The following is a 26,767-nucleotide window of genomic DNA, read 5'->3' as shown; positions in this document are numbered from 1 at the left end:
GTCATTGACCACATCCCAAGCCATGGCCAGTCATCCTGAGACTTTTATTTTGCCATGGGACTTCAATGACTGTGGACAAGAGGCTGATGACTTTATATAACTCTGTCTCATTTAAATGCAATTCCCACACAAGTCGAGACATCACCCCATGATGTCATTGGTCCTCTTTGTAAACAAAGGATGGAGAACAGCTATGTGCCAGCCACGTAAGTAACTGCTAACCTGAGGTCCCTCTTTCCCTGTTATTGGAAAGTGGTGGGTAGACATTGGGAACTCCTCTGAGATCCTCCATTAAAGGAGAGGGCCCAGAGCAGCCATCTTATCATTTCCCTAACTGTAGGTCCTGTGCTTTATTGACTATGCTACCTAGCTGCCTGATTCTAATGGAGCATGGCCTATCCAAGCATCAGAAGTGGTGTGGGTTGTTCCAGGTAGTATTTCCTCCAAGAAGAAAATACTGGAAGGGAAGGGACTTTTCAATAGCTCACACCATAAGGACCTGAAGAGCAAGGAGGTTTTTTTTTTGTTCCATCCCTAACACACAGAGCTAAGGACTAGATAAAAGAGAGAATGTAAGAACATTTACAGTAACCATGACCATTGTTTTATCAGTATTGTAACAACTAGTTAATGGTTCCCCACATTGTACCAGGAAGTAGTTGGTAACAGTGCATATGATGACTCTACGACCGTGAAAGCTTTACATGATGACTTTGGACAAGATCAAGAAAGGACCCTAGATCTGGTAAGAAACAGTTTTTACTGGCCCCAGATGGCTTTATGCTTATGTACAAAGAAAAATACTACCAACTTAAGCTATACAAGTATTAAGAAACCTTAGGAACACGTTTCCATTCACTTTCTATCACTACAGGAAGATAATAAGAATATTAGTTGTTTTGGTGGTGACTATTTCATAAGGTATACATAGACATACCCATCCTGGAGCCAGAAAGTTTATAGGCTACCTAAAATGAATGTGTGTAAAATATTTCTCAATGTATAGATTTCCTGCCCAGATTCATTTGAACTGAGGCAGAGACTTTGAAAGCATCCTGGTAAAACACTACTTTTGACTAGCATCAAGAAGTCTAAACGTGCACCTTACAATCTCAAAGACATCCATAGTTTTAATGTTTCAACACTGCTGAGTATGTTGGCGATACTGGAACTGGAACAAAAATCTCAATGGAGCCAACATGTGACATTCCTAATACACATACACAACTCCACCAGGAATGGAGGCATAGACTTCACACTGAACCTGTTGATGATTGAGTGAGAACCAAAACCACCTATTGGCATGTGCATTGGAGTCTTTCAGGTTAGAGAGACCATAGACACTCACAACAAATAAATCTTTTAACTGAGAGAGACTCCTAGCTATGACTTTACTTCAGGGGAGCTCTGACAGCAACAAATGATGGTGTGATGCCAAAATAATCATTGTCAAATGTTCAACAAGGACAGAGTTTTGCTAAGAAATCTTGGTGTTCATGGAACTAGCTTAGGCCTAGTTGTGGAGAACTTGAACTTCCCCATTTACAGAGTAGTAAACCCAGTTCAGTAACACTGCTAACCAGCTTGAATCTGCTACAAGTTCAAGTTCAGAAATTCATGACTAGAGTTCTGATAGAGGACTGTGGCACTTCTGTGCTAGCGTCATGCATGTACTATAGATATGTTTATTTGTTAGTTATGTATAATTTTCCTGTTTGTTTCTTTGTGTTATATGCTGTTTGTGTATGAGTTGCATGTTTTATTGTTCTGTAGACCTTTGATGTTGCTAATGCTTTGTTTATTTCTCTTTTATGCACGTTTGCTAGTGTCCTGTGGATCTGCATGGACTACTGGGCTACGTGCATGTAATATGCCCTACTTTTAATTTAGACCTAAATTAAATTTAGACACTGAAGCAATCTGCCAAATGATGCTTTGTTCTGTACTGTGTCTATTGAATGAATTGTTGAATTTGAGATGATTATCTGGTCTGCTGAGCTAATCATCCTCATTCTGTTAAGGGCTGGTGCTTATTTTGATGTGACGATGGATAATTGTAGGTATCAAATGTACTTGTAATGATTTTTCAAGGGGCTGTGGAATTTATGACCCTGGGAAGGAATATAACAATGTGTTGGTATTTCCAGAAAGATCAGGGCACTGGAGATGAATGTGTGATGGTTTTCAAGCAGAAGCGTTCCAGCACTTTACCCTTTCTTGACACCCACCTTCCCCATCAACACCACCCGTCCCTCTCCCTCAGGATTTGCCCTAAACTTGGGGCTTGTAGAAGGAGATGGATGTGACTCATGTGCCTCCCCTCCAGCTAAGAAACTGTAGCAGATGAAGTCGTCCAAGAGGAAGAAAACATGCTGGCACCAGTACACCGGAACAAGAGAGGAACAGGAGTTACTGGGATAGGAGCTGCTATCACAGCAAGCAGCAGAGCTACAGACAAGAAGAGCAGATACCACAGAGGAAAGTGCCATTGGCCATAATGCTATCTTGGCAGACAATGTGCAAGATCTTTTTGTATGAATGCTGTGCCACTGAAACCTTTGCATGAACTGCAGACCAGCAAGAGGTAATTCTTTCACATGTAAACTTCTATTCAAACTTTCAAGTGCTACATAAATATCATAATATATTGTAATGTAGTAGTTTGAAAGGGCAATGTGATGTGGTAGATAGATAGGCAATCTGGAAAGGAGGAGATCTGGGTTCAAGTCCTGCCTCTGGTACCTGCGGGTCATGTGACCTTAACTAAGTCATTTAACCTCTCAATGATCCCAGGAAACTCTCTAAGATGATAATTTACAGAGCGGATTCTGATTTGTGTTTGTAGGGGGAGATTCTTCATCAGGAGTTCCCAAACCAACGAAATCACAGATTGAGTCTCTGCTCCTCCATCAGTATTTTGACAGAAGTATTCTGACATATTTACTTTCCTGCTGGTCCATAAAATAAAGTAAATTTTTTTTTAATTTTTAGGCAATTGGGGTTAAGTGACTTGCCCAGGGTCACACAGCTGGTAAGTGTTAAGTGTTTGGTCTGAGGCCATATTTGAACTCAGGTCCTCCCGACTTCAGGGCCAGTGCTCTATCCACTGCACCACCTAGCTGCCCAAATAAGGTAATTTATTGAGAAAGAGAATTATGTTTCTTATTTTTCAGATACATCTTCTTCTTTACCAGTTGTAGAAATCATATAGGAAGTATAGGGATATTAGCAGAATAATATTAACTGACTTTTATATAACATGTTCAAGTTTGCAAATTGCTCTACATACATCTCATTTGAGCCTCACAACAAGCCTGTGAGGCAGGCGTAATAATCATAATTACTAACATTTATATAGTACTCGCTATGTTCCAAGCACTTTAGAAATATTATCTCATTTGGACTTCACAACAACTCTTGAGATAGGTGTTATTATTATCTTCATTTTACAGATGAGGAAACTGAGGCAAGCAGAGGGTAAGTAACTTACCCAGGGTCACATGGTAAAGTATCTGAGGCCAGATTTGAACTCACTACAAGTCCTATCATCTCCCATTTGCAAAAGAGAAAACAAACAAAGCCTCAGAGAAGATGGATGATTGGCCCACGGACACATAGCTACTAAGTGCCAGTGGGAAAATCTGACCAAATGTCTGCCCTCTGGCTCCATTTTGAGCATTCTGGACACTCAATCCACCATTCACGTAGTAAGGCATTTCCTTACTTCCTTTCCTCCAGATGAAATGGTCTTTGCCCCACTAATGTTCTCTCAAGCTGAAGCAGGGAGAGCATCCTACCTGTTTCAGGACAGTCCCTCACCCAGTCACAGTTTTTTGGGATTTGGCCTTATTCTCTCTTACTCTTTGACCAGATAAGACTCTGGGCTGAGATTCCTCTTCCCGCATCCAAGCTTAGACTCGAGCTGATATCCTGTTTGGGTCACGCATCCTTAAAAATGTTACAATCTCTTCATCATCCATCTGTACTCAGTTTAACTTGGTTGTTTTTTTAAAAGGCAGAATTATCTCCAAAGTTGTTGTTAAAGGAGGTGCTAGGAGTAGGTCTGCCTGAGTAACTGTTATCACTTAAATTTATCTTATCAAAACAAGAATCTAGCTGCTTTCAGAGGGAAATTAACAAATGTTCAGGAAATCGATGGGCTGGCTACTCCAGTTAAGTATGCACTGAATAAATTATGACAGATTATATAATCTAGAGCCTGGTTACCAAGGGAGGGAGAAGTTGGCAATGTTATTATCTGCTGCCCCTCCTTGGGAGGATGGGAGGAGGAAAAAAGTAGAAGAAACCTCAACAAACCCAAAGAAAGGCCATTTTACAATCACATTTCCTTTAGCATAAGGCTCCAAGGGATGAATGGTTTTTCCTAGTAAGTAATTTAAATGATGTATTGCTTGCTAAATTGTTTATAGTTTTTAATGGCTTGTTGTGAGGTATTATGCAAATTAAAAGTATTGGTCTCCTGTAAATAACAAAAAAGGATCTCAAAATATTTATCCAGTGATTTATAACTCCTTAGGTGATCGAAGAAGGTAATTTGGCTCATTCCTTGAGTTTTATGAATTGGGATAATTTTTTTAAAAGATGGTTTCACATGCAAAAAATACCCAAAAATGAAAGTCATTCCATCCTTATACATTATGCCTCCAGTGCTATTTCAGATATTCAGAATATACTTTTTATTTTATTTTTAATGCTCAGTATAATATGTGTAGCTCAGATCAATGAAATAGCTTTTTCTTGAAGGTCATTTGCTTGCAGTGCTCCCTAAATATTGAAAGTCAAAATTCTTCTTTAATTTGAATCCCCAAAATGGAACCTCAAGTTGTTGAGAGTTTCAGTAGGATTTTTCTATTGCTTTGCTTTTTAAAGGTATTTATTTTATTTAATAACATCGGATTCTATACCACTTGGACACAGGTTTCCAACAATAACCTTGATCTTTTCCTCTGCTATTCTGCTGAACAACTTTACTTTCACAGTGACTAGAAGATGACTGGCTGCTTGGTGAGCTTCCATTTACCCAGGACTTTATAGTTACCCAAGCTTATAACATCAGTGATGGAGGCAGTGGCTGTTTTTTTTTTGACAGTGTTAGCCCTTTTCTGCTCACTGACCAATGTTCACAGGTTATCACAGTTGACAGTTGAGCAAAAGCAATGATTTTTCTTCAAGTGGTAATGCCGCATACCTATCTTCCCAAATATATATGATATCTAAGTTAATTTGATAGTGATAGCCAAGACCACCTGCATTTCCTTGGCCCCCAAAATGCTTCAGGTACTTGCCCAATGAGTCCATGGTCATGGTGGACATGCCAGGAAGCTTCAGACACTTCTTCAATCTGGAAGGAAAGGAAGCTGTATAGCAAATTTGGGGAGAAGAGAAGATTGAGGTGTGAAGTAAGGCTCTCTACTACTGCTTTATAAATGATGGTATTTTCTCTTTTATTGCACACTCCCAGGAAAAGCCTGTCCCAGTTGGCTCTGCCATACCTCCATGGCATGCCTACGAGGTTGAAGCTTACCTCCAATGATGTGAAGGAGCAGATCTACAAGCTGGCCAAGAAGAGCCTGCCTGATGCCCTCCCAGATTGGTATGATTCTGAGGGATTCTCATGGCATGGCACAAGTATACTTTGTAACTGGCAACAAAAATTTTGAGAATTCTAAAGTCCAAGGGACCTGCCCCTGATCTTCCTGAAGATCTTTATTACTTGATCAAGAAAGCTGTTGCTGTTTGAAAGCATCTTGAAAGAAACAGAAAGGAGGCTTGGATTCTTATAATCTAGGCACTGCTCAGATTTTTACAATCTAGCCAATAGCTCACAGATGCTCAGATTCCTTAAGACTCTGGCTAATGTGGTGGATCTTTAATAAACCCTTGTTTTTGGCTGAAAGAAGGCTTGGGTCAGATTCTTTTTGGGCAGGACCTGAGTGATCTTGGGGCTCCAACACCCCTAACCTCTAGACCTCATCAGCAGGACTTCATGACTAGAACATGGTTTCTGCAGGTGCTTGTCTGAGATCAGGGACCACTGGTACTGGTGTGAAGCAATTCTGGGATTTTGCTGTAGCTGAGTTCGTCCAGAGGGTGAGCGCCAAGCTCAGGACACAGCTTCCTTGCTGGGCCTTTGTTCTGGAAAACAGGGTGTCTCCTAATAGTAAAAAGAGAGGGGTAGTGTTGGCCTGGGAATCCTGACATATTAAAAAAATTATTTTTAAAGCATTATCCAAATAACTTACTATCACAGCAGAGGTGATAGCAAGGTCCAAATCCTTTGTTCTTGAATTTTTTTTAATTTAATTTGATATTTTTATTATAATGTATTTATTATAATTTAATATTTAAAAATCTCCTTACTACTCTTCCAGATCAGGATGACATGAATGCTCCTATTCCTTCTCCAAGAAGAGCCTTGCCCAGAAACTCCTTTTCTTTCTCTAAAAGCCAAATACCAGAACTCTTTAGGTTGAGGCTATTCACAAGGCTAACACTGCCTAAGAAATCTAGATTCATATCTTTGTTAAACTGGTGAATGATTTTCCTTCCCTTTGGGAGAAGATTGAGCCCAAAGAGAAAGGAAATAATCTATCAATCTAATGGAAATATAAGCACCAAGCCAGTCTCTTTTTAATAGGAAAGGGAGAAGAAATGCAATTCCCTTTAGCTAATCTCAATCTCACCAATATGCACTTATCAGTTCCTGGGGGCAGGGCACAAAATATAAAAGAAATAAAAGAAGAAAAAAAAGAAACAGAAAGGATAAGGATTCTGAATTCCATCTGATTCTGAACAAGAGCCAAATTCACTGGCTGGCTCGATACAAGAAAACCAGGAGAGTGCTCCCACCCAATTGGAAATATGACTCATCTACAGCCTCTGCTATGGTTGCATAAATTTTGGTTTATGTACTAAAATAATAAAGTCATATCTAACTGAAAAAAATAAATAAATGATGGTGTTCATGTCTACCTTTGAGAAACATCTCATCATAGTCTTTATGCCCCCACACCTGCCAAATCATTATGTAGCACTGGCTTGGCATTGCTAAGTAGAAAAGATGCTGAAGATGGATGACCATGGGCTTCAGACAGAAATTCCATAGCTTTCCCCTCATCCACTCTGACTATGGGACTGGTGGAATTTGACTTTGACTGATAAGTTGTCTCCTCCCATCCTAAAATATTGGGAAGTGGGAGGATGAGAAGCCAAGATGAGAGAGGTTAGGATGCACAGGAGCAAGAGAAAAAGCATTTGGAAGCCAAGAGGGCAGAGAAAAGAGGAGAAATGTTAAGTCAAGAGCAAAGAAGCCACGGAGAATAGTTTCCATGGCAGCACGAGAATCATTAGTGCAAAACTCGAAATATGGAGCATGCCTGGGTCTATCCTGCTTTGCAGGGTTAGAACCAAGGTGGAAATGTTCTGTTTACCTCTTTTCCTTCCCTCTCTCTTTTTTTGAGAAGTGTGTGTCCTAATATTTCCTGGTGATAGACTTATCTCAGTTACTTAAAAATTTATTTCTCTTTCTTTTTACTTTATTACTTGAGTAGGCAATTGTGATTAATAGTGTTAACCATAATCTGTGTGTAGCATTAGTCAAATACAGTGGGTAGGAGCAATTGTGTTGAGAAAGTTAGAAAGATAGGTTTCTTAGAATGCTATCTGTGGCTGAGGGCTCAGAGAGGTAGTAGAATAATACTGATGCATTTTTATAACTTCTCAGGCAAAGAGATTACTACACTATGACCTCTATAGGTCAGGAGTTCTTTACTTTTTTGTGTGTGTTATGGACCCCTTTGACAATCTGGTGAAGCCTATGGGTCTCTTCTAAGAATCACGCTATTAAATTTAGAAAATAAAATATTTGGGATGACAAAGAAAACCAATTATATTAAAATATAGTTATCAAAATATTTTTAAAAACAAGTTCATAGACTGTTATGAACCCCTGCTCAATGATTTTCTGATGATTTTGGAAAAACCTAGGAAGACATACGAACTGATGCAAAGTGAAGTGAGTAGAACAGGAGAACATTGTATAATAAAAGCAATATTGTAACAATGATCAATTGTGAAAGAGTGAACCACTCTGATCAAGACAATGATCCAAGACAATTCCAAAGGACCCATGACAAAAAATGCTATCCACCTCCAGAAAGAGAACTGATGAACACTGAATACAGATTGAAGCACAATTTTTAAACTTTTTTTCTTATTTCTGTGTGTATGTGTTTTCTTTTGCAACGTGGCTAATACGGAAATATGTTTTGCATGACTTCACATGTATAATCCAAATCATATTGTTGCCATTTCATGGTACGTGTGGTTTAGTCCCATGGGATGGGAGCTGCCCACTCAGCAACACCAAAAACTGCTGCGGCTTCGTGGTGTGTGTTGTGACAGCAGTCTCAAAGAATTCAGTCAGATACCTCTAATCCAAGTACATGTATTTATTGAGGATTGATGCCCCTCAGAAATGGGCTAAGTTCAAGAGGAACCAACAACACAGGCAAATTAATAGTGTATTGATGCTAATTACATAATAGAAATTACAAATATTAAAAAGGCAGGAGAGGTGTTATCAAGGGATTAGGTAATAGGAGAGGGGTTCAGTGGTCAAACATCCTGGTCGTGCTGCTTTCTGATTGGCTAGCTATTGTGGTCCTGCCTGGTCAATATGGATAGCTAGGTATTGTGGTCCTGTCTTGAGCTAAATGGATGATGTGATTGTGGTTGAGTACAAGGACACACCTGTTCAAATATGTGAATTGGATCCAAGGGCAGGGTCTGTATTGAGTCCAGGGGCCTGTAGTGTGGTTAAAGCCAGATTGGGTGGTTAAATCAGGACATGCCTGCTGTTCAGTGGGACCCATAAGGAAGTTAGAATATTGGGGCTGGGGGCAGCTTTATCAGGATTCCATTAATATTGCTTGCCTTTTCAAGGGGTAGGGGAGAGGTGGGAAGGAGAGAGAATTTGGAACTCGAAGTTGTTTTTTTTAAATGAACATTAAAAATTTTTTACATATAATTGGGAAATATTTAATGAAATAAATAAAATACATTTAAAAAAAGAACCCCTACGCTAGGCAGTGAGTGAGAAGCGATGGTTGAAATGGCCTAAGTAAATGAGCTGGTCTAGAGGCAGGGCCTTTGCCATTTTCCTTTCCATTGTTTCCATCTGCCTGCTTTGAAAGGAAAGCCACACCTCCAAAGAAGAAGAGGCCAAGGGAGTAGCTGGGAGTGGGAAACCATGCCCAAGAAGAGAAGGAACCAGGACCACACAAGGATGGGCACGAGTAAGACAGTCCTGTTCACCAGCAAAACAACACATCAGCACCACCATGTCACTAGAAGACTAGGATAAGAAATTTAGAGCTGGAAGGGGTCTTAGAGTCTATCTCATTCAACCCCCTAATTTTACAGATGAGGAAACTGAGGCCCAGAGAAGCAAAGGAACTTGCCCAAGGTGATTCATAAATGTATGTTGGATTGAGCTGGGAAGGGCAGAGCCAGCTTCCACACATTTGTATAGACAGAGGGAAGGAGATGCCTCCTCTTCCCAACTCCAGGGATGTACTCTTCAGTTTTATTTTGCCCTTCCTTCCCCTGTTGGGAGCTTCAATTCCAAGCAGAAATGTGGCTGGGCAGCTGATCCTGACCTTTGATGACAGAACTGTTTTCCTTTGTCTTCTAGTCATAACTTGAGCCAGCAATGTCCAGTGCAAGAGGTCATAGTCTTTGGTAAGTTCCACATTTACCAAATCCTTTGCTGAGGGCTATATGCAGATACCATTACAATATTTTCTGAATCAAAAATTGCCACATATCATCTGGCAAAGTATATTCTTTCTATAGAGCCATTAAAAGGATACTCTTCTTGAAACCAGGAGGGACTGTAAGGTCATCCATGCATATAGCAGCTCTGTTGTTTGAGGAGGGAGAAAGAAAAGAAGAGAAGTCAATTTCTTTCTCTGTGCATAAGGTAATGTTCAACTTAAGAAACATCTATTAAGGGCCTACAATGTCTAGTAGGGCTGGGGAACCTGCGGCCTCAAGACCACATGTGGCCTTCTAGGTCCTTGGGTGCTGCCTTTTGACTGAGTCTAAGTTTTACAGAACAAATACTTTTATTAAGGAGATTTGTTCTATGAAGTTTGGATTCAGTCACAGGGCTAGACTTGAGGATCTAGAAGACTGCACGTGGACTCAAGACCACAGCCTCCCCACCCCTGGGCTTAAGGCATTGTGCTAATTACTAAGAATACAAAGGTAAATATGCATACATACAAAACAGTAACCTTCAATTTTCTCAATTCAATTCAATAAACATGCATTAAGTACCTACTACATGCCAAACACTGGGGCAATTTAATTGATGGTAATATCTTATTTCTCAAACTAAAGGAGAGAAAACTAGGAAAAATAAAATAAGTGCAATGGTTAGGCAATTTTAATTCATCGCTACTTCTCATACCTGTTTCTCCCCATTTCCTACTCACTTAGCAGAATTGAAATAGCTCAAAAGAAACCCGAGATGTGCGAATTTAGGGAATCCATCCCAAATGTTCACATGGACTATTTGTGCCCAACCTATGGTAGAGCAGACTGAGCTCGTATTGGTCTGATCAGACACAGTCGGATGCATTGTATCTTGGCTCTAACATGGGGGTGTAATTTTGGTCCTCTTTGAGAATGACGGACAGCAACCAACCAACTAATTTTACTACTGTTATGATGTGGTCATGTCCCAACCCCTAATGACCTAGATGCTTCAATTACATCCATTAAAATTGATTAATTAATAATGATTAATTAAAATAGATTAAAACTAGGTATTTCTATTAGAAGTCCTTAATCAATTTGAAAGAATTATGTTAATACTAATAATAGCCAGCATTTATATAGCAGAGTGAGGTTTGGAAGCACTATACCTGTCTTATCCTTATGAGGTAGGTGCTCTTATTACCCCCATTTTGCAGATGAAGAAACTAAGGCTAAGATTTGCACAAGCCATAGCTAATAAATGGCTAAAGCAGGATTTGAACTGAGGTTTTCCTTAGTTCCAGCTCTCAGGGAATTTTTAATCTCCCTATATCACATCAATACCAGTGGAGCAAGCACAGAGGTCACTAATTATACTCATTCTCACTAGATAGCTGGTTCTCTTTCTTTTCCAATCACACTTCTCTCTGATGATATATATCCTTTACCCTACTTACATCATACAATTCTTTTTACTAGTACTCTGCAGCCTAATCACAACCACTGTACACTTCTCCCTTGTCCTTTGGGTGAACCACGACTTAAATTCTTGGTGATATTCCATGACTCATAGCATCATCCGAATATTGATGTTTAAAACGTGGACCTTTGTTTCAGGGGAAAACTTGGGAGGTCATTAAAAGTATCATGAAATTCCCAAAGGCAAGCCAAATTGTTCTCCTCCTGTTCTACTCTGGGCCCAGGTCATTATCTCTACAATCTCTCTCCAAGATATATAAACCATTAGACCACTTCTGTGATTTGTCCATCCAACTATGTGTCTTAGTCTGTATGACAAGCATCTTTTTATACTCTTGATTTTTTTCCTTCTATATTCTGGGGCTTATGTAGTCAGCACAATGTTATCCACCAACAAGAACGTCTGGAGGACTTCACCATCTACAGGAATCATTCTACCATTTGGACTACACACTGGACATTCTCCATGACTGTAGCAAACACGTTGTCAAGCATATATCTCCCTGTTTTATGCCTTGCTTGAAATCAATCATCAGAAAACCATTGAACAAAATTACCCTTGTTCAATTTTCAAAGAATCTTTTATAGTCGACCTATGCATACTGGGATCTTCTGTGATCTTTATCAGCCATTGGCAAACTAGAGCCTGTGGGCCAAATCTGTCCTGCTATTTGTTTTTGTATGACTCGTGAACTGAAGCTGGCCTGTACAAAAACAGATGGAAACAAATCTCATCTAATGGATCATATAAAAACAAGCAGCAGTCTGGATTTGGTCCCTGGGCCATAGCTTGCTGACCCCTAGTCTATACCTTTCAGACAATTGCGTGATGATAAAAATCTGGCTTTTGGCAGAGTATCATTTGTAAAAATTGCCCACTCTCTTCTCAGTTCATCTTTAAGAAAGCCCAAGATGCGTGTATAAATTTATCTCAAAAAGACTTTAGAAAGATAGAAAATTAAGCATGTCGGTTCATAATCAGTGATGTTTTCTCAGTCACTTTTTTTGAGCAGTAGTAAAGATTATTTTTTCCAAGGGTTCAATGTCTTATCATCTTTCACACATCTTGGGAACTGATCCCTTTATACCCTCAAAATTTTACTGCCTCCAACGTGGACTCTTCTGGATGTAATTGGTCTAATTTAGCTTCTCTTCCTCTGTTTTCTTTAGTGCAATTTCTACTTTCTCACGGTTAGTAATTTTTTATTACTTGAACAAACACTACTTCTGCTCTTCTGGAGCCATGATCCTTCAAAAGCTGTGGTGACAGATGATAAGTTATAGGAGATTTTAGAAGGCCCTTTGGTAGAAAAAAAAAAGACTTCTACTTCTGGAAATTCAGATATCACTGAGAAAATAGATGCAAACGTGGAACTCTCTACGATTAGTTTAACTTCTGCCATTTTGATCCTGAGTATGCAACAATGGCTGAAATTTCCTCTTAGGAGACGAAGCAGCAACTGAGCACCTTTCCTGCCTCTGAAGTCTGATATATTGCTTGTTCCATTATGTCACAAAAACTAAAGCACATTGACAGTGTACATCTTAGCTTGAATGGCAAACTTGTATGCATTTGTCTTATTCCCCTGTCCTATCTCTTTGAGAGTACCAACTATTCTTTACACATCTTTTTATAATAATAATAGGTAGTATTCATATGGTGCCTTAAGGTTTACAAAGTGCTTTACAAATGTCATATTTAATCCCCACAACAACTCCAGGAGATAGATAATATTATGATTTCCATTTTACAGATGAGGAAATTGAGTCAGGCAGTGGTTAAATGACTTGCCCAGGGTCCCACAGCTAGTAAGTATCTGAGGCCAGATTTAAACTAAGGTCTTCCCAACTCTAGACTCATTTCTCTATCTACTGTACCCCAAAGCTGCCTCCTACAACCCATCATACTGTGCCTTGTGCAGAGTAGAAGCTTAGATGTAGTAAGCATGTGCTAAGAGTTTCTTGAGTAGAAGAAAACTAATTTCTCAGTTTCAATACTACAAAAATCTATGATGTTCTGTTATCAGTATGAGTACTCTTTTGACTAAAGCTAATTGAGACTCCCCTCACCACACCTACCTGATAATTTTATGGATAGCCTGGAGAGCTGGTGTTGACCCCTAAAAAGAAGATTTAGTCCTCGCTGTCAATGCAGCAATAAGCCTCTGAATTTAGCTAGGCTTGGCTTTAGACAACACACACACAGTCCATCACCAGGTCCATACCTGAAACCTTTCCAACCTGGTAGGCCCTTTAGAGTTCTCCAGCAAAGCCTCGAAGAACCCAACATCATCTCCTCACCAATAAGGGGTGTTACAGAAGGATCTTAGGGGAGGATAATCTCAAAATCAAGTCAAATGTCAATTACTGAGTCCAAGATTTATCTTCTCAATTAGTATTCTTATGTTTAATTACTTTACCTGACTTTGATTTTGTAAGCCCTTCAGTCAGGGACCAGATCCAGATCTTTTCTTACATCTTATAAGTAACGCTCATTAGATGTTATTTCTTTTTGTTATTGTAAGGATTCTAAGTTGAATAAGATCTACAGTGAATCTTACAAACATATACACATAACAATGTTTGTGTCTATTCCTCTACTATTTTGGCCTTAGCAGTTATGCCAGATTCTTACAGACCTCTACCGAATGTTTGAGTTCTTCTAGTGGTTTATTTCCATTCTAGAATTAATTTGGCAGGAGTATTTGAAGTGTTCACAGCTCTTAGCAAAACATGCTACATCATCATCCCTTTTGAAAGCCAAGTCAACACTATGCTGTACCTGCTTTAACAAAACAAAAAAAAATTTTAAGAAGTTATGCTATTTGACAGTCAGAGAAAGATTATATTTTAAATACTTAAGAACTGGAACTCAAAGTGATCGATATTTTTAAGCTAAAAAAAGAATATAGAAAACTTAAAAAACAACACTTCCAAAGTGCTAAGTTATTAAATGTGGTCAAAGCAAAAGCTCCATGTATAGGTGTGTGTATGTATGCGTGTATATGTATATGCATGTATGTATATGTATGTGTGTGTCTATATATACAGACACAAACATTGTTATGTGTATATGTTTGTAAGATGCTTACCTTCCTCATCTCTGCCTCCTGGTTCCCCTGGCTTCCTCCAAGTCCAGGCTAAAATTCCACCTTCTACAGAAAACCTTTCCCACTCCCACTTAATTCTAGGGCCTTCCCTTTGTTGATTATTTCCAATTTATCTTGTTGGTACATATCTGGCTATTGTCTCCTCCATTAGACTGTAGCTCCTTGAATAAAAGTGACTGTCTTTTGCCTCTCTATATATCCCCAGTGCTTACCAAAATGCCTAATACAAAATAAGTACTTAATAATGCTTACTGACTGGACTGACTGGTGGATAGAGAGATGGCCTTGGAGTAAAGAAGACTTAGATTGAAGTCCTGCCTCTGACACAGAAGGGGCAGCTGGGTGGCACAGTGGATAGAGCACTGGGCTTAGAATCAGGAAGACTCATCTTCATGAATTGAAACCTGGCCTCAGACACTTGCTAGCTATGTGATCCTGGGCAAGTCACTTAACCCTGTTCGCCTCAGTTTCCTCATCTGTAAAATGAGCTGGTGAAGGAAATAGCAAACCACTCCAGTATCTCTGCCCAGAGAACCCCAAATGGGGTCACGAAGATTCAGGCACAACTGAACGACAACAAAATCTAACACCAAACGAGCTATGTGATCATGGGTAAGTCACTTAAGCTTTCAGGTCCCTGAGATTGTAGTAATACAAGATTACTTGTTAACAGGAATTTCACATATTGGAAAGGTTTCTTTTGGGGGAGAGGGCTATATAAGGGATGAAGGTGATTCCTGCCTCAGGATATCAGAGGATCATATGTTACATACTAAGCACTGAGCCAGGAATAGAGGATACAAATACAGAGAAAATCTCTGCCTTGGAGACACCTACATTCTAATAAGGGAATTATAGAAGAGAAGCAGATCTATACAAGGAGCTCCTCGCACTGATAAAATTTGAGTTACAAACTGAAAAAAGGAAAAAAATAGGATGTATGCATGTGTATGATGCATGCATATATGTATGTGTGCATATGTACATGTATATACACATATAGTGTGTCTACATATTGTGCATATACATACATACACGGGCATTTGTGATGTATATATAAATGCATTATATATACACACGCAGATATTCATGTGGAATAACACCTTTATTTTAATTCATTAAGTTAAAGTTTACTTTGCCTCTTACCTTAATGAAATCAAATCCATCTGATGTGAGCTTCATTTGTTTTCTTTACTTCTACCTCAAGAACAACTTCCAGATCCCATGCAACTCTGAGATGCTGTGAAGACCAGAAAAAAAGCACCAGACTGAAGAGTTAGAAGACCTCTCTTTTTGAGTTCTAGCTCTGACACTCACATGTGTAGCCATGGGCAAGCTATTTAATCTTTCTGTGACTCAATTTCTCTATCTGCAAAATGGGGATAAAAATAGTCACCCTATCTACCTCATAGGGTTATTGTGAGGAATACTCTTTGTAGCTATAAACCGATTCATAAGTGTGAGTTATTAATGAAATCACAGTACCTTAACAACGTAAGATTTACACTGGAAGATATCTTAGAGGTCATTGTGTCAGATTCTTTTATTTTGTCGATGAAGCTTAGAGAATTGGAGTGACTTTTCCCAAGTCACACAACTAGAAACAGAGCCAGAGCCAGGATTCAAACTTAGACCACTGAATTCTAAATCCAACTCTCTTAAATATTTCCCACCTTCCCACCGTGGCTTTTAAACTAATGAAGTTGGGGGGCGGAGCCAAGATGGTGGAGTGAAAGCAGTGACTTGCTTGAGCTCTCCCCCAAACCCCTCCAAATACTCATAAAAAATGGCTCTAAACAAATTCTGAAGCAGCAGAACCCACAAAAAGACAGAGTGAAACAAATTTCCAGCCCAAGACAACCTGGATGATTGATCAGAAAGGTGTATCACGCAGGGCTGGGAGAGCAGTGCAGCGCAGCGTGGGTGAGCAGGCTGCAGCGAACCTAGAGTAGGCCTCAGAGGACTGAATCTCGGGCAGCTGTGGAGGTTTCCAGACTCCTCAATCCACGAATGCCAAAGACAACTTAGAAGGTCAGTGGGAAAAGTCTGTTTCTGTCGGTGGTCAGAGAGGAAGGCGGGGTTTCAACTCCATTCCCCAAGAGCGTGGCCCTGGGGGGAGGGGCAGCTGCTTCCCGAGCTTCTGGCCCACAGACTGAGGGGGAATCCCGTGGCTGATCAGAGAGGGACTGCAGGGATCTCTTTGCCAGTGCTGAGGCAGGAATCTCTTGCTTTCCCCGTGTGTGGATCTGGGTCACAGTTCTGGGCGGCAGTGCTGGGGTGAGGAGGAGCACTGGTGTGGTGGAGCTTGTAGTGGCTGTGGAGAGGAGCCCCACCTCACAGTTACAGGACAGAAAGGAATACTTGTGGTCACAGGCCAGGAAAGGAGTAAACACCTTGCCCCTTATCATACCACCTTGGAAGAACTGAAAATTTACAGGTCCCTACAAGTATCTCTGAAAACAGCTACACAAACCCCTGAAGCTTGGGACAGTACACTCTCCACATTGGAAGCAGACTCTTACCTTAACAAAGAGTTTAAAACTCAAGTAATTAGCCGGGATCATGAGCAAGCAGCGAAAAAAGAGTCAGACTATATTATCTTACTTTGGTGAAAAGAAGATCAAAATATACAACCAGAAGAAGACAACAAAATCAAAGCTCCTACATCCAAAGCCTCCAAGAAAAATATGAATCAGTCCCAGGCCTTGGAAAGCTCAAAAGGGATTTTGAGAAGCAAGTAAGGGAAGTAGAGGAAAAACTGGGAAGAGAAATGAGAGTGATGCAAGAAAATCATGAAAAACAAGTCAACAGCTTGCTAAAGGAGACCCAAAAAAATACTGAAGAAAATAACACCTTAAAAAACAGCCTAACCCAAATGGCAAAAGAGGTCCAAAAAGCCAATGAGGAGAAGAATGCCCTAAAAAGAAAAATTGGCCAAATGGAAAAGGAAGTCCAAAAGATTACTGAAGAAAATACTTCCTTAAAAATTAGAATAGAGCAATTGGAAGACAGTGACTTTATGAGAAATCAAGACACTGTAAAACAAATCCAAAAGAATGAAAAATTAGAAGACAATGTGAAATATCTCATTGGAAAAACAGCTGACCTGGAAAACAGGTCCAGGAGAGAGAATTTAAAAATTATTGGACTATCTGAAAGCCATGATCAAAAAAAGAGCCTAGACATCATCTTTCAAGAAATTATCAAGGAAAACTGCCCTGATATAGTAGAACCAGAGGGCAAAATAGAAATTGAAAGAATCCACAGATCTCCCCCTGAAAGAGATCCCCAAAGGAAAACTCTTAGGAATGTTGTAGCCAAATTCCAGAGTTCCCAGGTCAAGGAGAAAATATTACAAGCTGCCAGAAGGAAACAATTCAAGTACTGTGGAAACACAATCAGGATAACACAAGATTTAGCAGCTTCTACATTAAGGGACCGCAGGGCATGGAATATAATATTCCAGAGGGCAAAGGACATAGGATTACAACCAAGAATCACCTACCAGCAAAACTGAGTATAATCCTTCAGGGGAAAAAATGGTCATTCAGTGAAATAGAGGACTTTCAAGCATTCCTGATGAAAAGACCAGAGCTAAAGAAAATTTGACTTTCAAATACAGGACTCAGTGGAACATGAAGAGGTAAACAGGAAAGAGAAATCATAAGAGACTTATTAAGATTGAACTGTTTACATTCCTGCATGGAAAGATGATATTTGTAACTCATGAGAACTTTGTCAGTATTAGGGTAGTTGAAGGAAAAAAATTGTATGTATGTATAGATAGATAGATAGATAGATAGATAGATAGATAGATAGATAGATAGATAGATAGATAGATAGATAGAGGGCGCAGGGTGAGTTGAAGATTAAGGGGTCATATCTGGAGAATAAAATTAAGGAATGAGAGAGGATGATACTTGGAGAAGAAAGGGAGAGGTAGAATGGGGTAAATTATCTCACAAAAAAAAACAGAAAAGAAAAGTCTCTCACAGTGGAGGGGAAACAGGGAAGGTGAGAGGGAATGAGGGAATCTTATTCTCATAGGATTTGGCTTAAGGAGAGAATAACATACACATTCAATTGGGTATGGAAATCTGTGTTACCCTACAGGAAAATAGGGGGAGAATGGGACAAGAGAGCAGGGGGGTGATAGAGAGGAGGGCAGATTGGGAAAGAGAGTAATCAGAAGCAAATACTTCTGAGGAGGGACAGGGTCAAAAGAAAGAATAGAATAAATGTGAGGGTAGAATAGGATTAAGGGAAATAGAGTTAGTTTTTCACAACATGTCTACTGTGGAAGTGTTTTGCATAACTGCACATGTACAACCTATATTGAGTTGCTTGCCTTTTCAATGAGGGTAGGTGGGAAGGGAGGAAGGGAGAAAATTTGGAACTCAAAGTTTTAAAAACACATGTTTTTAAAAAAATGTTTTCACATGCAACTGGGAAATAAGAAATACAGGAAATGGGGTACAGAAGTCTATCCTGCTCTACAGGAAAATAGAAGGGGAAGGGGATAAGAGAAGGGAGGGGGGAGAGATAGAAGAGAAGGCAGAACAGGGGAAGGGGTATTCAGAATGCATGCCATGTTTGGGTGGGGAGAGGGTGAGAAATTTGGAACTCAAAAACTCGTGGAAGTGAATATTGAAAACTAAAAATAAATAAATTTATATAAAAAAAATAAACTAATGAAGTTGTCTGTTTGACATCATGAGCCATAATAGTTAGAGGTAGAATGATTTCTATTCTGAAGAAATGTTATATGGTTATATGGCACTGAAAAATAATAATAACAATAATAATAATAAACCAAAGCCAGGCCAAAGTACTGAAGAAGGTGGAAGATGGACAGTGGAGAGCTCCTCCCAGATCCTCCATTTAAAGAGGCACCCAGGGAAGCCATCTCAGTATTTCTTACATGGCTACACTAACCATGCCCTGGCCAGGTACCCTCTCCCACTCACGCCCACCTACTTTTCAAGTTCCTTTTATGTTCTGTCTTCCTCTATTAGACTGTGAGCCCCATAAATGCAGGAACTTTCTTTTGCTTTTCTTTGTATCCTGTTGTTATTGTTTCAGACATGTCTGATTCTTCACGACCCCTTTTTGGGGGTTTTCCTGGTAAAGATACTAGAGTGCCATTTCCTTCTCCAGCTTATTTTATATGAACTATAAATAAAAAATCACAGCATTAAAATAAGAGAATAAAAAAAGAAAGGAAGAAAGGCCATTGTCTCTCTCCTGGCCCATTTCTATTCCTTCCTTGCCAATTCATAAAATTTTGTCTGACTGTTAAATCAATTAAAATTTTACAAATTGACAATGAATTGGCAAAATAGTTTTAGATGTAACATTTTATATGTACGTATAAAATGCTATATCTAAAACTATAATATTATATATTATAATACACAAAATTATGTGTGTTTGTATATGTATAGATACATAGATATATATCTAGGAGCCTGCCAGAGACCCCACTACCTGAAGACCAAGTGTGTTATACTTCATCACTCCCCTTGGGTGTTCCAGGATCCAAACAAAGTGTGTTTTGGGGTGTCTAATCTCTTTGCTCTTGCTCCAGCCCCCACAGATGGTGTTTCCTTAATTGCAGAAGGGGTCCCTTGCTCATCAGTTCTATTTAACCATTTAACGGTCAGATACAATTTTACAAATGAATATTTGCTTTAAAGATATAGCAAGAACAAACATACAAACATCTTCCATCCCAACATTGTGAGGCATGATCACCTTGTACAACCTTAGTCTCTGGGAAGGAGAAGGATATTAGATTCACAGATTAGCTCAACTCCTATATAACACAGTCCCTCCAAGTTCCAAGTCTAAAGCCACTTTGGGATGAGTGTCAAGTCCCAAATACCCTGACTCTTCAGGGCTTCCTTTCTGCAGTAATGGCAATATTGGTCATGGAATCCTGCCTCCAAAGTCACCATGTCTTATTTCCAAGTCTGGTGATTCTACCATACATAGCTAGAACTGAAAGGGTCAAACAAAACGATGGGAATAAAATATCAAGCTCATTTCTTGGGGACACAGGACCCAAGAGCAGGGAGGGAAAGGTAAGTCCACCCTTGCACCCACCTTAGTTCCTTTTGCCAGGATCTTCACCCTTTCTAAAATCATCTAGAAAGAGAGCAAGGGATCCTAATCTGATTATCTTTTAAAAACACAGGCTTTTCTGATAATCAAAAGATTATTTTCCCATCCACACGGTAGGCAAATGAAGACTATCTTCTCCCAGAAGCTGATCTTTAGCCTCTCCCACATGGATACTTCCATGTTAGGTGATCTGGGCATGTGCAAAGTAAAGCCCTATTATATATGTATATGTGGCCAGCAATAAGCCTCACTAAGCTTTGTGCCACCTTTTTATCTTTTTTTTTACCTTTTGCCTATTTTTACCTTTATAGTCTCTCTGCATTCTTACTGAATTGGCAAAATTCCCCCCCCCCATTTTTTTGAGATTACCTTTGTTATTTTGGAATTTATCTTGGATCAGCTTATTGAGAATTTATTAATTTTGTATGTATAATATTTTAAATATACTTAGGCTAAATGGCAACCACAGAAGTTCAGTACCTGCTTGGCTCTCAGACAATGCCACTAATTGTAGAGAGGGGATGAAAATGAACACTTTGAAACCACACATTAATTTATAAAGCTAGCTTTTTCTACTGAATTATTAGGAGATTATTCTTTTCAATATATCAAAAAGTATTTATCATGTGCCCACCGTATTTCCAGTGCCATACTGAATCCTGTGGGAGATTGAGAATTAACATAGTCCTTGCCCTCAGGGACCTTATGGTCTAGCCAGGGAAGCAAAATTAAAATATATGGGAGGGGGAACAAAGCCAGCCTTACACAAGGAGTGGATTTCTTAATTGAGTAGAACCTTAGGTATCTCTAAAGTTCCTTCTAAGCCTATGATCCTCTGATATCCTGAAGCAGGACTCACCTTCATCCCTTATATAGCCCTTTTCCCTAAAAGAAACCTTTTCAAGATGTGAAATTCCTGTTAACAAGTAATCTTGTATTACTGCAATCTCAGAGAAAGCAAATACAATCCCAGCTCTGGGCTTATACTGACTAGGTCCAATCTTGGGGAAAATCTCTCAAATCATAGTCTTTAGTGTATACCCTCTATGGTCTGGGTTAATAAGGATGAAGATGCTGTTGAAGGTGTCTCTCTATACAGGTTATGCATCTTCATGGACACCGTATTTGGGACTTTGAAAGCATCTCCTTGATAGAGTGTGAGCAAATACCTTTATCCTGTGTAACCATTGACCTATGGACACTGTATTAAAGGCAATTAATTGGGCCAATGGTTCCTAGGGCAAGGGCATGTTTTCATACCCCTACAAAAAAGTCTTTAAAGTCTCAAATACGGCTTCAGTTAGGATACTCATATCCTAAGGAGAAAGTGAGATATCTTCAATGAAAATCTTTGTCCTTCAACCCAGACCAGACTCTTTTTGGTCATACCATCTGCCTTTGAAATGCAAATAACTCTAGAAAATGTGACACATTTACAAACCCATTCATACTAGGGTATCAATGACTGATATCAGATCCTTTGGAGACAGGGAAAAGCAGAGAGATTAAGATATCAGATATTAGATGTAAGAGGTGTTAATTAGGAAATAAAAGGAAGAAGAGGAGGCTGGGAGCACTAATGAAACATCTCACCTGTTTCATAATTTTCTTTGAGTACTCAGAATTAAATAACAATACAGTGATCAACTGTGTTTAATTAAATCCTTTCATGCCTTCAAGTGACAAGACTTTCCAAACTGTCTTACAATTCACTTTCCCTGGTTGACAGTTTTCCCTGCTCTGACTCCCTTTCCCTAACAGCATTCTGCATTTCATTAGCTTCCATATCAGTTTCCTTCCTTTAGTATTTGCCCCATATGCCCTCCCCATTATTCCCTCTAAGTCCATTCTGTCTGGCTGTTTTCAGCAGCTTCTCCTTTACCATACTGCTGCTGCCATATGAAAGTAGCTTAGCCCAGTACCTGGCACATAGTAGGTACTTAATAAATGTTTATTGACTACTGACTAAGGAAAACTCCATACTCCTTAGATTTTTGCGCAAATCAGCATGCACAAGGTAGTTCTAAGCTTGGAAACTAGAAGATAAGTGATACTTGCCCAGATTCTTTTAGCAAAGAACCTTGAAAGATTAATGATCAATTAGAATTTATTAAGCATCTTTTGTTGTTGTTCAGTCATCTTTCAGTCATGTCTGACTCTCTGTGATCCCATTTGGGGTTTCCTTGGCAAAGATACTGGAGTGGTTTGCCATTTCCTTCTCCAGCTCATTTTACAGATGAGGAAACTCAAGCAAACAGTGTTAAGGAGCTTGCCCAGGGTCACATGGTTAGTTAGTCTCTGAGGCCATCAAGAAGTTTAGTCTTCTTAACTCTAGACCCTATACTCTGCACCATTACACATGTACCATATGCCAAGAACTGCATTTGGTAGGGTCTGCAAATACAAAGACAGAAGCAAAACAGCTCCTGCCCTTGAGGAGCTTATATTCAAATATGGAAAACACCATACACATATTTTTACATGTACAAAACATATAGAAAATACAGGTCATTTTATTAGGTGGGGCAAGGGAATATGGCAGGGGGGGTGGAGATAATAGCAACTGGAAAGACATACATGGGGTAAATTTCCTTACAAATAACTTCAATTTTTTAGTGGAGGTCTTTAATGCAATTTTTTTTTTTAGGCAATTGGAGTTAAGTGACTTGCCCAGGGTCACAACTAGTAAGTGTCAAGTGTTTGGTCTGAGGTCAGATTTGAACTCAGGTCTGCCTGACTTCAGGGCCATTGCTCTATCCACTGCGCTACCTAGCTGCCCCCAATGGAGGTCTTTATAAAGGCCTTCCAGGGATGTTGAAATTATTCATCATAAAACGACAGGAGCATATAGTTTTAATTTTGCAAGGAGTGCTTTAGACTCCAAGCATAAAGGAGCATGAAACGAAACATCTAGCTGTTTGCTCTGTCAAGTCAATAATAGAGTGTGCTGGCCTAAGGACGTGGCAAACTTTCTTGGGCTTCCTGGGAGTAACATTCTCTTGAAGAGTTCCTTTTCTTGTTTTGTGGTTTCTGGATGCTGACTCTTGTGATCTAGAATAATCTGCTATCAGGAGGACAACATAGCTTAAAAGAGGAGCTCGAAGAGTTAGGGAAGGTGTGCTAGAAAAGAATTCTAAACTTCTGGGAATAATACCAACATCTGCTTTTAATAAGCTGCCTTAGTGACTGGGAAACAGATGCTAGAAAGCTGAATTTTCCCCCACTCTCCTTCTCTGATTTTTGCTCTGACCTTCATTTTTAAAGTTTCATTTTTAATTTTTCCCTTAGTTAGGGATATTAAAGCCACCTTGACACCTTGAGAAGCTATGGTGATTTAGTGAGCATATAAATCTGAGCTTAATACCCAAAAGAAGAGTTTTTAAAGCCTTGGGGATTTGAGACTAAAAATGACACTCTTGCTCCCCCGCTCCCACCTGGAAGAGAGGCTGACCTCTCAGGATTAGATGTAGGTGGTAGGGAGTGTTCAACATTCCCCATAAAAATCCAAATAGACTTCAGACTTCAGGATCAATCACTGAGCCAAACAAGGAGATTGAATGATTTTTGGTCATATTTCAGAAACCAAACATCCTTGAAACTACTTCTTTGCATTGTGGGCACAAGGAAAAACACACATTATCTTAATTTTATGAGGCATATAATTAAGAGAACAACATGCAAATAGAATTCATCATAAGATCACAGGATTTATTGCTGGAAGGGACCTTTAGGGATCCTGGCATGCTTTAGTTAGCTGGAGGCAAGACAAAATGCCACTGGGACAATTTTTATCCTCCATCCTTTAGGCAAACAAATGTTGTCTTGTGGAAACGTTAGTGCTAAATGGCATCTTTCTTTTGTAGCAGTTTTTAGACTTCCTGGGAAAATTAATCCTGTCCCTACTCCTTAGAGAGATATGGTGGTGTAGAGGGCCAATCACATGTGAAACAAAACATTTAATAATAGCAAAAAATGTAATGCAGGGCTAGAATACCTGCCCCTTTGCTACCCTTGAGTTTAACAAAGCAACAGACAGCTCAGTTTCTGCTACACAGTATCTCATATTCCCTAGTTAAACTAAGTCCTTTCCATTTCTGGTAAGTTAGTGCACTGGAAAGAAGGGCAAATACCAGATATAAGATGTTTAAAGAACAGAATAAGACAAATGTAATACTCAATGTCTTAGTCTCCCATTTTATTAGGTTATGAAGTGAGAAGGGTTTGTGTTTTTTTTCAAAACAATATGAAATAGAGCAAAAAAAAAAAAAACACAGAAACGGTGTCAAGAAAAACCTGGGTTTGAATCCTAACTCTGACACTAACCCTGTGAATGTCAGCAAGTCTCTGAATCTGGCTGAGCCTCAGTTTCACCTATCAATAGGAACAGAGTCAACAAACATTCATTAAGTGTTTATAAATGCCAGGCATGTCCTAAGGAAATGAGATGATGAAGGAGAACAGGCTTATAGGTTTGGGTGGGGGATCAGTTGTATTTTACTTCTTGCTTTATTTTTCCTGCAAATATTCTTTTGCAAAAGCTCTTTGATGTTAATTAGCCAGTTGATATTAAAGGTAAATCAACCGGTCAGTTGGTTACATGTTATTTGAGTTAGTAATCACTGGTTGGATGATGTTGGGGAAATACGTAATAATTGATTGACAAAGGATGGGAGGAGGGGGATATGCTAGATGGAGGCTTGAGAGTCACAGTATTAGACAGACAACCCATAGCCCCTAAGGGCTCATAGAGTCCTAAAAAGTGGATTAATAGTAGCCCTCTGGGGACCCAACCTGCTAATTGGGATTGGAAAAGTAAGCCTGTAGCTTATGTGCCACAGAAAAAATTTCAGTGCCAGTAGAGAATTTACTCTGGTTATGTTGCTGCCAATACCAAATAATACAAAGTACAAGTTGGTATCAGTCTTAAAGAAGTTGAAAAGATTAGAGGAACATATCTCTACTTTGCAGGTTATAATGAAGAATGGCAAATTCCTCAAAAGAATGAAGAAAGAATTTCAAGGAGGGGGAAATAAAAGAAAGAAAGTGATATGAAGAGGAACGGGAATTCTAACCTATATCACAATATTAAAAGGTTGAAAAATGTGACAGGAAAAAAAGTAAGAAAGACCACAAAATATTTGGAACTAAATTATAGGTAATCCCCTATTATAAATGTGTGTGTGTGTGTGTGTGTGTGTGTGTGTGTGGTGTGTGTGTGTAGGTACTGTCCACTTACTGGAGAGGAATGAGAGAGATTATTCAGGGGAAAGAAGCAAGAGCTTATGTACCACAAAGTAATGGTTTCTATAAAGGTGCCCCTAAGTAATGGTCAGAGGGTGACAAAATGAGTAGTGGAGATTGGTGACTCTCTGCTGAGAGGTACTGAGGCAGCCATGTATCAGACTGCCATAAACAATAGAGAAGGGTGCTATCCTTACCAGGATATGTATACAAGACATAATGGAGAGCTTCCCAATGAATGTCAAGCTCGGTGACCTCTACTCACTCCTAGTGATGGAGGGAGGGATAAATGATGCTATAACAAACAAGCAAAAAACTAGAAAAGATTGCTAATGATTACTGTATAAAGTCCTGGACAAGAAAGCCAAAGAACAGTCAATACAGTTCACTACAGTTGTACATTGAGGGTAGAACATTGAGAGAAGAAAAGAGGACTTGGGAAATTAACAGTTGGCTAAGATGATGTCTGAGAATGGGATGTGTATTTCTGGATGATGGCTTAAACCATATAAGAATTATGAACACTTAGCCAGGAATATGTCATAGATAACAAGAACCAGTGAAAATATATTTACTTAGAGTCTATGCATCTGATCAAGACAGCTTTAAATTAAAGAGTAGGAAGAAAACTGTTCATATAGATTTTCCAAGTCAGATAGCATTGGCAATAGCAGGTACTACACAGGAAGAAGAATGACAGAAGAGAAATTAATAATTCCTGGGAGACGATAGCCAGGGAGAGAGCCAGCAGTGAAACCTATGGCTTCAGATGGCTACATACAAATAGACAAAGTATGAGTAATAATAGTGGATTAGAGATTTGCAAAGAGGCAAAAATACCATCATTACCACTGAAACTTGCTAGGATGAGATTCATAACTAGAATATGGCTTTGGAAGGGTAAACCTTATTGAAAAGGAAAAGAATTGATAAAGGCAATGGTGAAGTAGCGCTGTATATTAAGAAATATACATATTTCAAGGAATTCAGAAAGCTGATCAGGCAATGGAGACCATTTTTAGTTAAGATCA

General features: G+C 39.2%; 1 pseudogene; it reads left to right on the top strand.

Moving 5' to 3' along the window:
- Window positions 1-5,450: 5,450 nt before the first annotated feature.
- On the top strand, window positions 5,451-6,917 carry LOC110196577 (small ribosomal subunit protein uS15-like; annotated as a pseudogene).
- Window positions 6,918-26,767: the final 19,850 nt, after the last annotated feature.

The sequence above is a fragment of the Phascolarctos cinereus genome, unplaced genomic scaffold (assembly GCF_003287225.1).
Source record: "Phascolarctos cinereus isolate Bilbo 61053 unplaced genomic scaffold, phaCin_HiC Scaffold_5;HRSCAF=322, whole genome shotgun sequence".
NCBI lineage: Eukaryota > Metazoa > Chordata > Mammalia > Diprotodontia > Phascolarctidae > Phascolarctos > Phascolarctos cinereus.
Note: the sequence above shows the minus strand (reverse complement) of the source record. Positions and strands in the feature narration are given on the sequence as shown.